Below are 14,623 nucleotides of genomic sequence, written 5' to 3' on the forward strand. Positions count from 1 at the left end.
TCCGACCAGGGGTCGATCCAAAAAGAGAGAGTGGGAATCATTCCTCATCTCTTGCGGAATATTATTTCTTTTACATAAATTGAAAATTAATGTGAGTTATATGGTCGCTACTATTTTTAAGTACCTTATATTCCATAATCCGAAAATCAACCACTGCAGGATCCGCTGTCGCTCATAAATAATTGCGACGAATTAAACTTAGAATAATTTCCAGCTTTCTACTAAAAAAATAGTGATAAAAAATATTTGTTCATGCATGAAAATTCCCGCCTTAAGAGGTTTTATGGAGTTTCTAATGCCTTCTCCCCCGCTATCCCCCAATGAACCCTGACTTCTCACAGAAAGGGGTGTTAGGGTGGGAGTGCGGCTGCCATCGCTAAGACTATGAGGGGGTATGCTAGGTGAGCCGATGCAAAGAACCTGAATGTCGCGAACGCCCGTACCTCTCTCGGTATTCCCTGCTTCTCCCCATGGTTTGAGGTTTTCCCAGCCAGCGATTTCAGGTCGTATATAAAAAGGAATGATACGCTCGTCCTTTTTTATGGGCGCCAGGAATGGGTGATTGGCCTCTAAAATGAAAATTTATCGCTGGCGGCCCGTCAGAAAGGGAGAAATGAGCCGGATGAAGATACTGACCTACAACTATCATTGAATTAAGCCCCACCTTGTGTCGAAGAGAAACGTTTTTCGGGAGCCAACTGTCGATGTTGGATCGGATCATAAATCGGAAGAAATTTACACCTGTTTAACCGGACAAAAAACGACATTATAATCGGGATTTTGTCGTATTGCTCTTAGCTCATCATTAGAATATCTACATTAAGTTTATATCAATATTATCATCAAGCAAAAACGGCATTGATGAGTAATGCATAAAAAGCTCATTGAAAGAAAGGGGGGAGGAGTCATTATGATTACAATTATCACATAACAAGAGCACAGGTACCAATTAGCAATGGTATTAGTACCATTATGTTCCCTTATTGGAACAAAGTACAGCCTCCATCTCTTAAGTATTTGCTTACTATTGATGTCGGGTCATAAATATAGCACAACGAAGTATAAGTGACATATTTATTATATTATTCAGCAAAAGGAGGTTTCATGAAAAACAGTCAGGGTGAACTCTCATTTTTACCTATTACTTCATATCATAAATCACGAAATATTTCTTGAACGAACGATGACATAGCACCCCAAAAGCACTCCTTTCAAGCACTTTTTTACATAACAAGCCGAAGTTCCCTTTTCACGTGCATGTGACATGAAATTTACGCGTAAGCGTGAAAACTAGAAGGTTTGGACGCGCCATTTCGACTCATTTGTCTTATGCCTCTTTTGCTGTATCATCATAAATGATGCTAGACTCCTAGCATTCCTATTATCATTTTTGATTGTCTTGATACTTGGATATTTAGAAGGTATAAGGTTTATTATATTTTTAAATAAATGAAGTCTTTCCTTAAAGCGCCGAACGCACTAAGTTGGCTGGAAAACAATATTCCCGTCTATAAATATTAATATTTACATTATATTATAATATATTGAACAGCTTTAACGCATATATAATCATCTAAGTTTTAATTTTAAGGATTTTGAACGCTTTCATTTCAATATCCAGTAGCTCACCTCTGTAATTTGAGGATTGTAAACAATAAATAATTACGGCAACTTTTATTTCCTCCCTCCAAATTCGCAGCATTTCTCAGATTTTTCAAATGTGAAAGGACTGCTGATACTATGAGTACCCGCGGGTTCCCTAGCCCTTAAATGCGATAAATTATACACAGTATAACAGAAATCACAAAATAGCGGGATGGTAGCAACTCGAGCCAAATAGGCGCATGTGATGATAAGTTATACATGCACATACGAGGGTCATCCGGAAAGTAGTACCCGTTCGTGCCGCATGAAGTGCTGACGACGCGAGTAGCCGCTGGACGAGGTCAGATAGCTTCAGTGGCTTGTCTGCCTTCTCTGAGCCAAGTTGCGTGACGCTAGCATTGCCTGTGTTGTTTCTGTGATTGTTTACAATGTTTAAAAAAATTGAGAACGCCGCCAGTTGTGAAGTGAGGGCAGTGATTAAATTCCTCAATGCAAGAAACGTTCGCCCATGTGATATTCATCGCCAATTAAAGGAGGTGTATGGAGACAATGTAATGGACGAGTCGTCTGTTCGGCGGTGGTGTCGCAACTTCAACATGGGGAGGGGGAACACACACGACGATGAGCGTTCGGAGAGACCGTCTGTCATTACAGACCAACTGGTGAGCTCAGTTGACGAATTCGTGAGGAACGATCGGCGCGTCACAATTGATGACATCTGTGAGCATTTTCCCAATGTTTCTCGAACAATTGTTCATGAAATTGTTAAACACCATCTGCATTATGCAAAAATTTGTGCAAGATGGGTCCCTCGCGTATCTCAATGAGCTGGCGGCGAAGGACTATGCAGCAGGAATACAGAAACTTGTCACACGTTATGACAAATGCCTTAATTTGCTTGGAGATTATGTTGAGAAGTAGTTTAAAGTATCCTCTTTCAAATAAATTTTTTTATGTTTGTTAATATTTACTTTTGTGTCTTTATTTCACGAACGGGTACTACTTTCCGGATGACCCTCGTAGTTTCGCGGTACAAAGGAAGTCAACTTAAAATTGCAAAATAGAGACATTGTAACGCAATGAGTCAAATCGGAGCATCCAGTCCTTCCAGGAGGTTCACATTCCCGGCCCTTCGAACGTTAAAAGAAGCTAAGTTGGGCGGCCAACGCATTGGTGGAGAGGAATTTCGACATTTTGGTGGAGTTTTCTCCATCCGAGAACCTCATTCCGGATCCGAGGAAGCATATTTACGAACACGCCGAGTTACGCTCACGAATGAATCACACGGTCACTATTAATAACATCACCGCGAGAAAGAGATGCTAGAGCGAGGGGCAAGGCGAATCGGTGGAAGGTGCCAGAGCAGGTGGGACGGGAGTTGTGAGCGACGAATGACGAGACGGTGAGAAGAGAGTGGAGAGGGGGTGAAAGAGAGAGCCTGAGGAGAAAAGATGAAGGGATTCCCCATTCACAACGTCGGCGGCGGAGATATTGGCGATGAGGTTGCCGCTTAAAGGACGCCGGGTTTGAGGTCGAATGGTCTTCGAGGAAGAAGACAAGAGTGGGAAGAGGTGATTCACCGCGCCGAAGGTCGTCTCCGGCAGCATCACAAAACGGGAAACGCGTAAGATCGCCTGGAGCGGGGATACCACTGGGTCTCATCAGGGAGACGATGGCGAAGGCCTGAAAGGGAGTGGAGAACGGGGGTAGCGTGCCAAAACAATCGCTGCTTATTGAATTACATATTTATGCACGGACGAGTTATGTGAAGAAAACTACGATGCGGGCAAATTACCTGTCATCATACGGACATTAAATACGAATGCTGATAGTTCAACCGTGGTGGGGTATGTTTTGGGCTTTTCCTGAAAATCAAGGCTCGATACCAATTGAACATCATTGTTACCAGAAATCCCAAAGCAAAATCTTTGAAAACTGCTCATCTCGCACGAATTCTAAGATAGGTAATTCTCGACGGAAAAAATATCCAACTCTATAATACTATACAATTCTAATCTCAAGTTCTTCTCCGTCTACTTTTGTCTTCGCCAAATACGTAGGAAAATATTCTTTACCACGATATTCGTTTCAACCTCGCTCCGAGCTAAAATAGAATACCAATGTGATTGTCCAGCTGCTTCATTGAATCAAGACAATTATCAGGTTCCCGTTGATACTCTTCAGGGAAGAACAACCGGGTTTCATGTCAAGCTAAACTCACGTAAAACATGTCGTTCGAGCGACTGTCTTACGTTAAACTCACGTTAAACTAAACTTCCGTTAAATTAATGTTTTGGTATTACTCCAGGAAAATAAGCCCGGCTAGCTCAGTCGGTAGAGCATGAGACTCTTAATCTCAGGGTCGTGGGTTCGAGCCCCACGTTGGGCGAACTTTTTCCTCTCGCTATATGCGACTTACGCGGTATTATGTAGATGTAACATTTTTACATACTAACATTCATTATTTTGAAACTTCTTTCATCAGATATACGAAATTATGATCTAATACTGTATGTACTCACCGCTGTAGTAAACGGACGGCTTTTTGCAGTACACGTTGAAAGTTCCTTGAGCAAGAAAGAGGGCCTCGCAGCGTATGGCGAGAAACACGGAGCTGTCGGTGGGCGGGGAGATGGGGGGGGGGGGAGGTTTCGCGACGCAAATGTTTCTCCGCCGCCTTTGACACCAGGGGGAGAGGGAAGGGGGACGAGGGATCGAATTCCCCGTTTCGCGTTGCTCGCAGGGTGGGGGAGGGATCTCACCTCAAATGGAGGACGCTGGGATCAGACCTCCCGAGTGTTTGGACAACCCGTCGTTGCCTCGAAGAGTTGGGAGTTCAGCAAAGAGTCATTCAGATGCAAACCTTTAATTATATTGAAAAATATCGAAATAGTAGTCATGCGTGGATAAATCCTTGCATCACATTGATATACACCTGTAATATAACATCAACAAGGTCATAACATGCATCAAAAATTGCATTATAAAATCCTTTTCGGCTCTTAAGGGTTGTTGAAATCGGATAGGAAGTATGAACACTTGATAAATGTACGGTTAGTTTTATTGAGCAACGTCAAAGTAATTTATTGCTCTAAACATTTGTTTGTTATAACTTCAAAAACATACCTGTACTTTAAAAATCGCCGAGCTTTAGACTATAAATTCAAATGAATAATGTAATAAAAATATACAACAATACACTATGGTGTATCATATATCAGTGATGTTGAAAAATGACCCCATCGTACAACGGTAGGCGGAATCATGTCAGTGAAATTAGAGAGATTAAGTATAGGGCGCATTCGTGTAAAAATAAGTCTGGTGTGTATTCACCCCCTGCTGCACACCCTAGCGATGGTTTTCAGGGTACTAACATAAATAAATTGTCTAAGATGTCTTATATCTAAGTGCAGGCTTTACTATTATCGTTGTGCTTGGGTAAACATTTGAACCAAGTCCATGTACTTAAGTTTTATGCCACAAGACAACCTGACTAAATATTAATTTCATTAATGCGGCCAAGAATGAAAAATTCTTTAACAATATCTTATCTTTGAGCTAATCGATCAACTTTTTGCATAAAACTTACGTTACAGGAAAATGTTATTAAGTTTTTAAACCATGTTCACCTGATACATTTGGCGGAAATATGAGATATGACACATTACAAATATATGAGATAATTATCCAACTGTTTAACATAATTTCCTTCCGTTTGAAATACATGTACTATACTTATAGCTATCTCGGTTTCCACAAAGTCACTACACATGACATCAATTAGATAGGTACTTATTACACATTTGTAACACAAAGTTGTAATCCCCTGCAGATACGAACGGATACAATTACTCGATTTTTTTATAAGACCAATTTCATAACTAGTTTCATGAAAGACAAATCTCTCTAGTATCATAATAAGGGCATGATTCCAGGCACTTTTCTTATATTTTAATTGAATGCTTTCCAGGCTTACACGCTATCTGAAAAAATACTTATATTCGTGGCCAGCAACATGTCGGTACATCCAATGCACAGGAAAAAAATGAAAAACGACGGTGTAATTGATCGCATCGAATGACTGTAATTGCCTCCTTCGATAATCGACGCAATCATAGATCTGTGAAGAGCTTCATTAAATTCAAGATAGAACCATCACATATTACTCAACCGCAAAACCGTTAACTCGCAACTTTTAAAATTTCATTATAACAACACTTTTCCCGGAAGTTTTACCGCCAGTCTAGGACCTCCCTTCCCTCCTCCTTCAACCCGTCCAAAGTTTTCTAAAAAAGAATCCGACCACACAAAAAGATTTCTCATTGCCCAAGCCTCTTTACGGTGACCATATCTTATTCATCAGCGAGGACCTATTAAGGTCATTGCTTCACGGCGCGTCTCCCACACCCCCAGACTCGAGATCCTCACACGAGTGCGATGCATGCGCATGGCACGGGGGGTGGGTGGAGGGGGAGGGAAAACCCAAAAATGGGGAAGTAGTCACGGCAAGAGAAGGAGGATCTTCGTCGCCGCCGACCGCTCTTCACGCACCGTCCGCCCACCTCGTCCCACCACTACTCCCCAGTCTGCCACGAGGGAGCCACCGACCTCTCCCTCCCACCTTTCCCTCTACACTTCCCTCCACGCCACTTCCCTTCTCCCCCAACCATGGTGATCCGATCTCTGCGGTTGTACACCCATTTATATGCGCACTTCACGTCGTCCTCACCGACCAAATTTCGACCCAGAGGGATGAACATTTCCTTCCCATTCTCCTTGGATGTCTCACACTCCCCTCCCACTTCCCCTCGCCCATGGGCCTCACTTTCTCTTTCCACTCCGGAGGAAGACGCTCCGGACCGTCCCCAGGGCTCCCCGACTCTGATTTTACTATCCGCACTTAGGTTTTCCGTAGAATCCCCTGCGTCACGCATTCAATACCTTCTTCTACAGTTCCCCGACTACGTTCGCTTCGAGGGACAAAAACAATTTTGCCTCCGTGCTCCGAAAGGCCCGGAGGAGGAGAGAAGGAGGCTCCGTGCTCCGTACTAAACGACGGCAAAAAATAATTGCGTCACCAGGTAACGATTAATAACTTCCCTTTCACATAAGTTCTCGTGAAAAAAAGGTGAGAATATTATAAAATGTAAAATAATAAATCATCATGAATTTTTATTGGTCATAGATGACCTTATACCTTACGTCTACTCCGGAGAGCTTTTTCTTCGCGGTACAAAAACCGCGGAAGCATAGGATCATGTAATAACCAGATAATGCTTCAGGGTGACCATAATAATAATCGCCGATCCATCTAAAAGGAGATAACTAAATGGTTTCATGGATCTCGGACGGCGGTCGGTCAGTTTCTTCCTGAAGGGAAAGGAAAAATGAGTGAAAGGAAAAAAAATAGGACACTGAAAAGGCTCTCTTTGACGCATTCTTGCTCCCAATGAATGTCGACGAACGGTATACCCTTCGGAATGGATATTCTTACGAAGTGGAAGGTGACCTGCATTAGAGGAAAATATTAGCGTTCTCAGTCGTTACTAGGTGGGTCAAATTCAGTTTCAAAGAAACCTCCAGCTTTAAGAACTGGATCAGATTGGACTAGAACCGCACTAATTCGTACTCATAACCCTGCCACTCGTAAGAGAAGCCCATCGTAAAATATCAAAATATTATCATTATAGACAGTTTTTCAAGTAGAGATGGGTTTTGCACGTCCGTGAAATATATCTTGTACTCCTAGGTTCCATATACTATATTATTCCGGACAACAGCATTCCCAACACCTTTTCCTTCATAGTTTACACTCGCCCAAATCCATCCAAAATTCTTCTTCTCTTCCTTCTCCTCCGGTTACTCAATATACTCCCTTGTATTAAACAGCCCTTAATGACTTCTTACGTCACACTGTCCCGTCCGTGCACCTTTCCTGTTTTAATCGTACTTCCCCAAGGAACTCATTTATTCAAACCTACGTAATCTTACCAACATGACAACGCCGAATGTAATTAATTCATTCAAGTAACTCAAACCTTCAACTTGTATTAAATAAAACTACAAAAAACTCAAACAAGCCTTCAAATTTAACACCTGCCTAAAACGAATACAAAATGCTTTATCAATATTTAATCTAGTTTTTGCAAGCTTCTAAGAGCGATGGAGAGGACAAAAAAAATGAGTTTCCAAGCACAGACTCGATAAATGCCAATAGTCGAGCCGCTATACTTAGCCGAGCCGATTAGCTTTCCGTTCAATTTATTTTTATAGTCTTATCTCAGAACAAAAAAGGTCAAAATGTGGAACGAGATTTCGGAAATCACTGACCTCACTTTTCACCTGGAAGCCTTATGTTTCAAAAATCTACTCTCTCTGTCTCCATATGTACATTTATAGAGTGAAAGAGGAGTAGGCTGCGTCCAATTGATGTTCAACGTCAACATACGAAGATATAAGGAAAAATTTTGTATCTAAAAGGACACAAAAACTGTCAATGCAATGAAAGTTTCAAATGTTTTGTTTTTTAATGAAATTTTCAGTTAATGAGACTTTAAATACATTATCGTAATACAATAATCAAAATAATTGTATCACTCTATACTGATAGATTAAGCGTTCAAATATAGTGGGGTTACGGTTCGTTAAAGTTTATCACACAAATCATTGTCTTCTTCTCATTATATTTCGTTGTGGTTGTATTTTATCGAGACGTCAAATATATTTTTCTGTGGAAGTGTTTTTCCTGGCAAGCGCTTTAATTTTTGAAGACTACCTATCTTCCAATGAACAATTTACAAAATTCATGCGCTTAATATTTAGTATCGTAAGTTTACAATCCTTAGAATATTGTAATAATTTCCATTCGTGCGTCATGAATATATTATCCCGTACATGCTCAAAGAATGTTTTGAACGCGCGAGGGCGCGCTACAGACGAATGAACATTAATATTCATTGTGCAACACAGCCTTAAACAATATTTCTTGATACTTTACGCGTTGGCTTTGTCGAAGTTCTTTTTCAAACGGAGTGTTCTCAGACTTTACCCCGCTCATGTCGGATCATTTTTCGCGTCCCGTTTAGGTCCACTGGTTTTTCCGCTTTGATATTCCGCAACAGTTTAATGCGGAAGGCGGGTTGTTTTTCGTGTCGGTATTGACCCATTTTTCCGTCGAATTTTTAGTTACCCCGCTATGCATGCGGCCGGCGTGTATAAAAGCACGTTTAAAGGGGACTCGCGATTCTGCTGGCCTAACTTCCTAGAAATAAATTGCAATACTCAACAAATGTGATTGTTTGGCAATGTGGACAGATAATTAAAAAAAAGCTTCATTGTGAGGAGATAAACGAACTTTGAAATTGAATTTTTTTTCTATCAGTCACTGAATTCGATTTTTGGAATTTTAATGTTTTCTATTATAATTAGCCTCTGGAATAGTAATAATAATGGAGGGTGTTTTAACTACGCAATTTTCAATTGGAAAGGGGAGTAATATTCGACAGATAAATGTGGTATAGTAAGATGAATGTCGAAAACACAGAAGTCCATGTTGATATGCAGCGAAATGTCAATTGGGTGACCTAACATTTCGCCATTGATTCACTTTAAAAAAAAGCAAAGTCATTTTATATGCAAAACATAAGAAAACCTCATCATTTAGATCGATTCTCTGCACAAGATTAGCAGGTTCATATTAAGTACGGATGGAAAGAATTAAAATTTGGAAATGCACGCGGTGTGCTAATTTATGCTCCTTCCTATTCTCTTCTCCAATTCAAAATGGCTATACTAGCCTAGAAAGGCTAATGAAATAGTTCAACAAAACCTAAGCACATTTGGTACTATTATTCGTAGGCGATGCTTTGTGACAATGTTTCAATTTAACCTTATCAATTGATTTATTTTTTTCATACAACTTGCCAGTAGAGAAGGGCTTATGCATAAATCCCACGCTTACAGGATTACATTCGATATTACTTTCCAAAAACTGATAAGATCCCAATAAATGGATCGGGGTCAGAAGTGCACATAAGTAGATTGCATCTTTTCTAAATGTCAAAGTCTGAACTGTTCTCTTTCCGACCAAAGTTTCGAGCGTATTATGCTATTATTGTAGCATTTTTTTATCATTGTAGAAAATTTTGATAACTCCGAAGAAATGTTTTAAACAATTTTATCAATTCTTTAATGAAAATGATACCCGGTGACTCCGAAATGCTAGACACACATCGACAATGTGGAGTATATGTGTATCTGCTGTTCAAGACAAATGTGATTTTTCATTGCCCTGGCCAACCACATATGTAATTTAACAAAGTATTGGTGAAAACATGCCTCCATTTCGTTTTTATATTTGTTTCCCGGGAGTGGAGTAACTCCAAAGTACTTAATTGTTTGAAGCTATTTTATTCGAAACCGTTTATTTCACACGTAATTCCGCTTTACTCATGGGTGTTCTCTTACGGAAATTTAAATCTCATCTCCAATGTAGAAGTAATAATATCCGAAATCTTGTCTTAATTACATTCTAATGAGGCATTTATTGTTAATAAACTTATTTTTGTGGGCAATAAGTCGAATTAAAATCGAAATTTTACAGAGAAATCTAAAACCTGATAGTCGCCTCCCCCATAAGTATGATACGAAAACAAGGAATTTTCTGCCATCTGAAAGAAGCACTGAAGACCGGAACAAGCCGCCAACTTTGATATACGAGGCATGTTTCAAACCATCGCGAATGGGAAAGACACTTAAGTCAGGTTGTGAAACCTGCTTCTTCCGGGTTTTCTGTGAGCTCAAAAATATAGGTTACAATTAAAAAAAGTTAAAAACATATTAATAAGGAATGCATATTTTACTGGTTGCTCGAAACTGTTGTATACTGGGTCGTTATATCAAGAAGAAATTTCATCAAATGAATCTAAATTAGTAAAGAGAAATTTTAAAGTTAATTTCTTGCATCCAATCATAATCTTTTCAATCAGGAGAAGGTAACTACATTCTTTACTATTCCGCCACAATGAAAAATGCTATTCTTTTTTTTTAATATCTTTCTACATGAAAGCACACTCATCAATCAAATTGTTTCATCTTCTGTTATATCCTTATTTATCTACATTGCATAATACCTCGCAAGCCGCCGTAAGGGTGTGTTAGGTGACCAACCATGTGTGAACAGTCAAACACAATCACAATCTCCACACAAATATCAGTTCGATGATGCACTGAAACAATGTTTATCGCACGATAGAAGGCACTTGTATGCAACAATAATCATCAACAAGATATATTAAAAATGTGGAAACTTGTCATAAAGATGAATTAATTTCAAATGGATGCAGGATACGACAAAATACAATATATTATATATATATATATATATATATAGATCGTATATATATATATATATATATATATATATATATATATATACGATCCGTAATATTAGTGTATGCAAGTACACTTACTCACTCCCAATACTAATCATCCCTTTCACGCCTGCTGGGAGCAAGGGAGAGTAACCTTCTAATATATACCCTCCCCCTACCCTAGACCACTAATAGGTTGCGGCATCTAAACTCAACTTACCCCCTCTCCCTTACTCATCCTACCTTACCCCCTCTCCTCTCCCTTTCTCTCCTCTTGGAGCCAGACTATATGAGTTGAAAAAATGTTGATGCATGCTACCTGATGATGATGCACAGCGTCAAAACCATGGTCGTGCAATGTTAAATCTTTATTGTAGAAGTGTAAAGTTTCTTTTTACCCGCCTAATGAAGGAATTCCACAAAGTTAAACCTGAAACTGTTATGTTTACAATGCTCGTTGTCCTTTTCGACAGTAAAGGAGCGGTCCATAAAGAGTTTGTTCCTCAAGGATAGACAGTTGACGCTGTCTCCTACTTAGATGAGCTGGAAAGACTCCGAAAAATGGTCATGAGGACGAAAAAGATATCTCAGCTACCTGGCCACTCCATCACGACAACGCGCCTTGCCACAACGCGCTACAGGTCCGCGAGTTCCTAGCCAAACACCAGGTGGCAATGCTGCCCCCTCCCCCATAGTCCTGACGTCGCCCCAGCAGATTTCTTTCTGTTCCCTCGAATTAAGGCAACCCTGAAAGGAACCATCAGAAAGGATCAATTCAGCCGTGACGAGGACCTTGCAGGAGGTCCCCGCAGACGCCTTCCAGGGCGCGTATTGGTCATGGGAGTGTTGCTGAAAAAAATGTGCAGAGGCCTAAGGACAGTACTTTGAAGAATTGAAAGCGTTTGTGAATATCTTTTCTATAAGGTACTTTTATAAAAATAACTGCATTATTTTCGGAATGCACCCTGTTTAATCATTCAACCTACGTGTAAAATCTATCCCTAGGTCCACGCTGGATAGTGCCTCACACCCCTCAATATCCGCGTCAACAATCACATTGCCTAATGCAAACATTCTTCCGCATAAGCCTCTCTATCGGTTCCTAAACATGCCTCCCTCCATAGTGTTTCATTCTACAATTGTTTAAATGCCCATGCGTGGAAATCCCTCTCAATCGGAAAACGACACTTAAGTTTTTTTTGAGCAATTTCGTCATCGTAGCTAGCAATGTTCACATTGTACGTCAGCCCGGAGAGCTCAGTCGATTGAGTATGAGACGCTTGATCTCAGGGTCGTGGGTTTTGATCTACGCGTTGGGTAAACTTTTACCCCAACCACGCGCCCTTACGGTGGACTGCGGGATATCATGTAGATGGAAACTTTTTTAAAACCAGCATACATTGTTTATTAAGAAATACAATGTATACGTATTTCACTAGTTCTTATTGAATCCGGATGGAATATATTTCGTTGTTCAATGTGATAAACATTCTGTCTAATAATGCGTCAGTCTTAAACTGTAGATCTTGATGGGATAAATTCTTTTTTATCTTTAAGTTTTATTAATGTTCAATAACCCATGAAATGCTTTTTTTCACTCATTTCATGTTCATATATATACATTTTTTTACGGACATGCATTGTCCTTGTTTCTAAGTATTTCTCAAAATCACCTCAGATTATATCACTAGGTCTTAAAAATTTTTTGGTCAGCATACTGGCCTAGATTTTTCCCATAGGCTGTCATTTTTATCGGCAATATAATTGATTAATTTGCTCACGTCGGACTCGTACTACAATAAATAACATTTTGAAATGTAGTGTGACTCTTTTTAGAAATTTAGTATTATTTTGCGGCCTAAAAATCGCAGGAATAAGTTTATAGTCGCCAGTCTTCGAACTGGCTAATTTTGCACAAATTTGTCAGACAAACGTTATACGTAATTTCACTTTAAGTCATGAGTGGTGATGAAAATAATTAGAATAGACTACAATTTGAAGTCTAATAATTAAATAATAAGTGAAGTAATTATAGTAAAAAGTTCAACAGATTCAGGCTTGAGGTCGTGGAAGTTCATCATAATGAAATAAGGACAATTTGCACTTTTCCACAGTTTATTTAACGTACGACGCGTCGTACGCGTACGCGCGAAACGCGTCGTACGTTAAATAAACTATGGAAAAGTGCAAATTGTCCTTATTTCATTATAGTAAAAAGTGCTCCGGTTAATTCCCTTGTAGTTAAATTGTTCTAACTTCTCATATATAAGAAAATAATTAATCAGAAAGAATGGACCAATTCAGCTAGTAGTTTTATGCTTGATTAGGCAATGTGTATAGAATGACAAGAGATTTGAAGGTTCCTTTCATCCCACAGATAAATTATTTCTACGTTGTGGAAATGTGAATTTTCAAGTTCTTTATCCTTTACAATAATGATATTTAATTTTAAGCGTATTTGGTCAGCAAAAAAATACAAACGGTGATCATACTACATGTTTTGTCTAGAAAGTATCGGGTAAGGTTATGGAAAAATTGATTTTATTCAGATATTTATAATATATCAAAATTCTTCAAAGCACATCCCTTTAACGTCAACTCTTTTGCCAGCGTTTTTCCTCCACACGAAGGCTCCCTGGTAGGCAGATTCCAGAAAACCCTTAAGGGTGCGCGTGCAAAAATCTTTTACGGCAATCAGGGTCCCATGGTGGTGTCCTTTGAGGTAGGATTTAACTTTTGGGAATAGGAAATAGTCTACTAGTGCTGAGTCGGGACTGTGAGGGGATTGATGAATCGTCGCAATACCATTATAATTGTGATCACTAGCTTCAACGATCAATTGGTAAATGTCTGAGAAATAGAAACTGTTTTTTTTATGGACGTACTCCAGAGTCACGCTTGGCAGAAATCTATAGTACCAATGCCGAGTAAACCTGAGTATTTGAAACCGAGTTGGGCCGATCCGGGCACCATGATTCTGTGTTCACTGATATTTAAAAACCGGGGTCCACTACCATTCTTATCGATCGGGTGACAGGGTCTTCATGCGTGGACCAGTGTGGTCCAGCCGAAGGTTCCCCGAAAGCAGGCACCCTATGACACCCCTTGAATTGGAGGGGGATTTATAGGATGTAAACCCGGCTTCGAGAAACCAATGGAATTTGCATTCGCCAGGTTTAAAATACCTGTATTTTTTCTACAGTACTAGTTTATACCAACATGTCTCCACCCTGCCGAAATATTTAATTTCAACCCTCCAAAATATCCCAAAAATAAAGAACGCATTGATCGATATAATCTGAAATTCCTCACTTCAATATCTTGTGTTTTGGGAACGTTTACATTATGAAAGGTTTGCAAAAAATTAAAAATAAATCTTGTAAAAAATAAATTTTAAACTTTATAATTGTTAAATAGATCATATATATATATATTTTTATATTTTTACATATTTATAATTATATCATAACACTACTAAAATAAAGTCTCAGGTAAAAATCAAACCATTAGACTCTGTTGCATTCAACCAAGACGTACGAAAAAAGTCGGCAATAAGTGTTGAGCAAAAGAGAGATTGAGTGAACCGTGTCACATCCATTAATTATTTATCGCGTATGAATGTGGCATGGGAAATTAAATGAAGCCAG

At 39.4% G+C, this 14,623-nt stretch overlaps 1 protein-coding gene and 1 non-coding gene across 2 annotated transcripts in view; both read left to right on the plus strand.

Moving 5' to 3' along the window:
* Positions 1 to 14,623, plus strand: part of LOC139692108 (uncharacterized) — a 140,920-nt gene that overhangs the window by 32,563 nt on the left and 93,734 nt on the right. The window lies entirely within an intron of this gene.
* Positions 3,922 to 3,994, plus strand: TRNAK-CUU (transfer RNA lysine (anticodon CUU)). The gene has a single exon. It is a non-coding gene; the product is annotated as a tRNA-Lys (tRNA).

This window comes from Hetaerina americana, unplaced genomic scaffold (genome assembly GCF_022747635.1).
Source record: "Hetaerina americana unplaced genomic scaffold, ioHetAmer1.1.p SCAF_4, whole genome shotgun sequence".
Taxonomy (NCBI): Eukaryota; Metazoa; Arthropoda; class Insecta; order Odonata; family Calopterygidae; genus Hetaerina; species Hetaerina americana.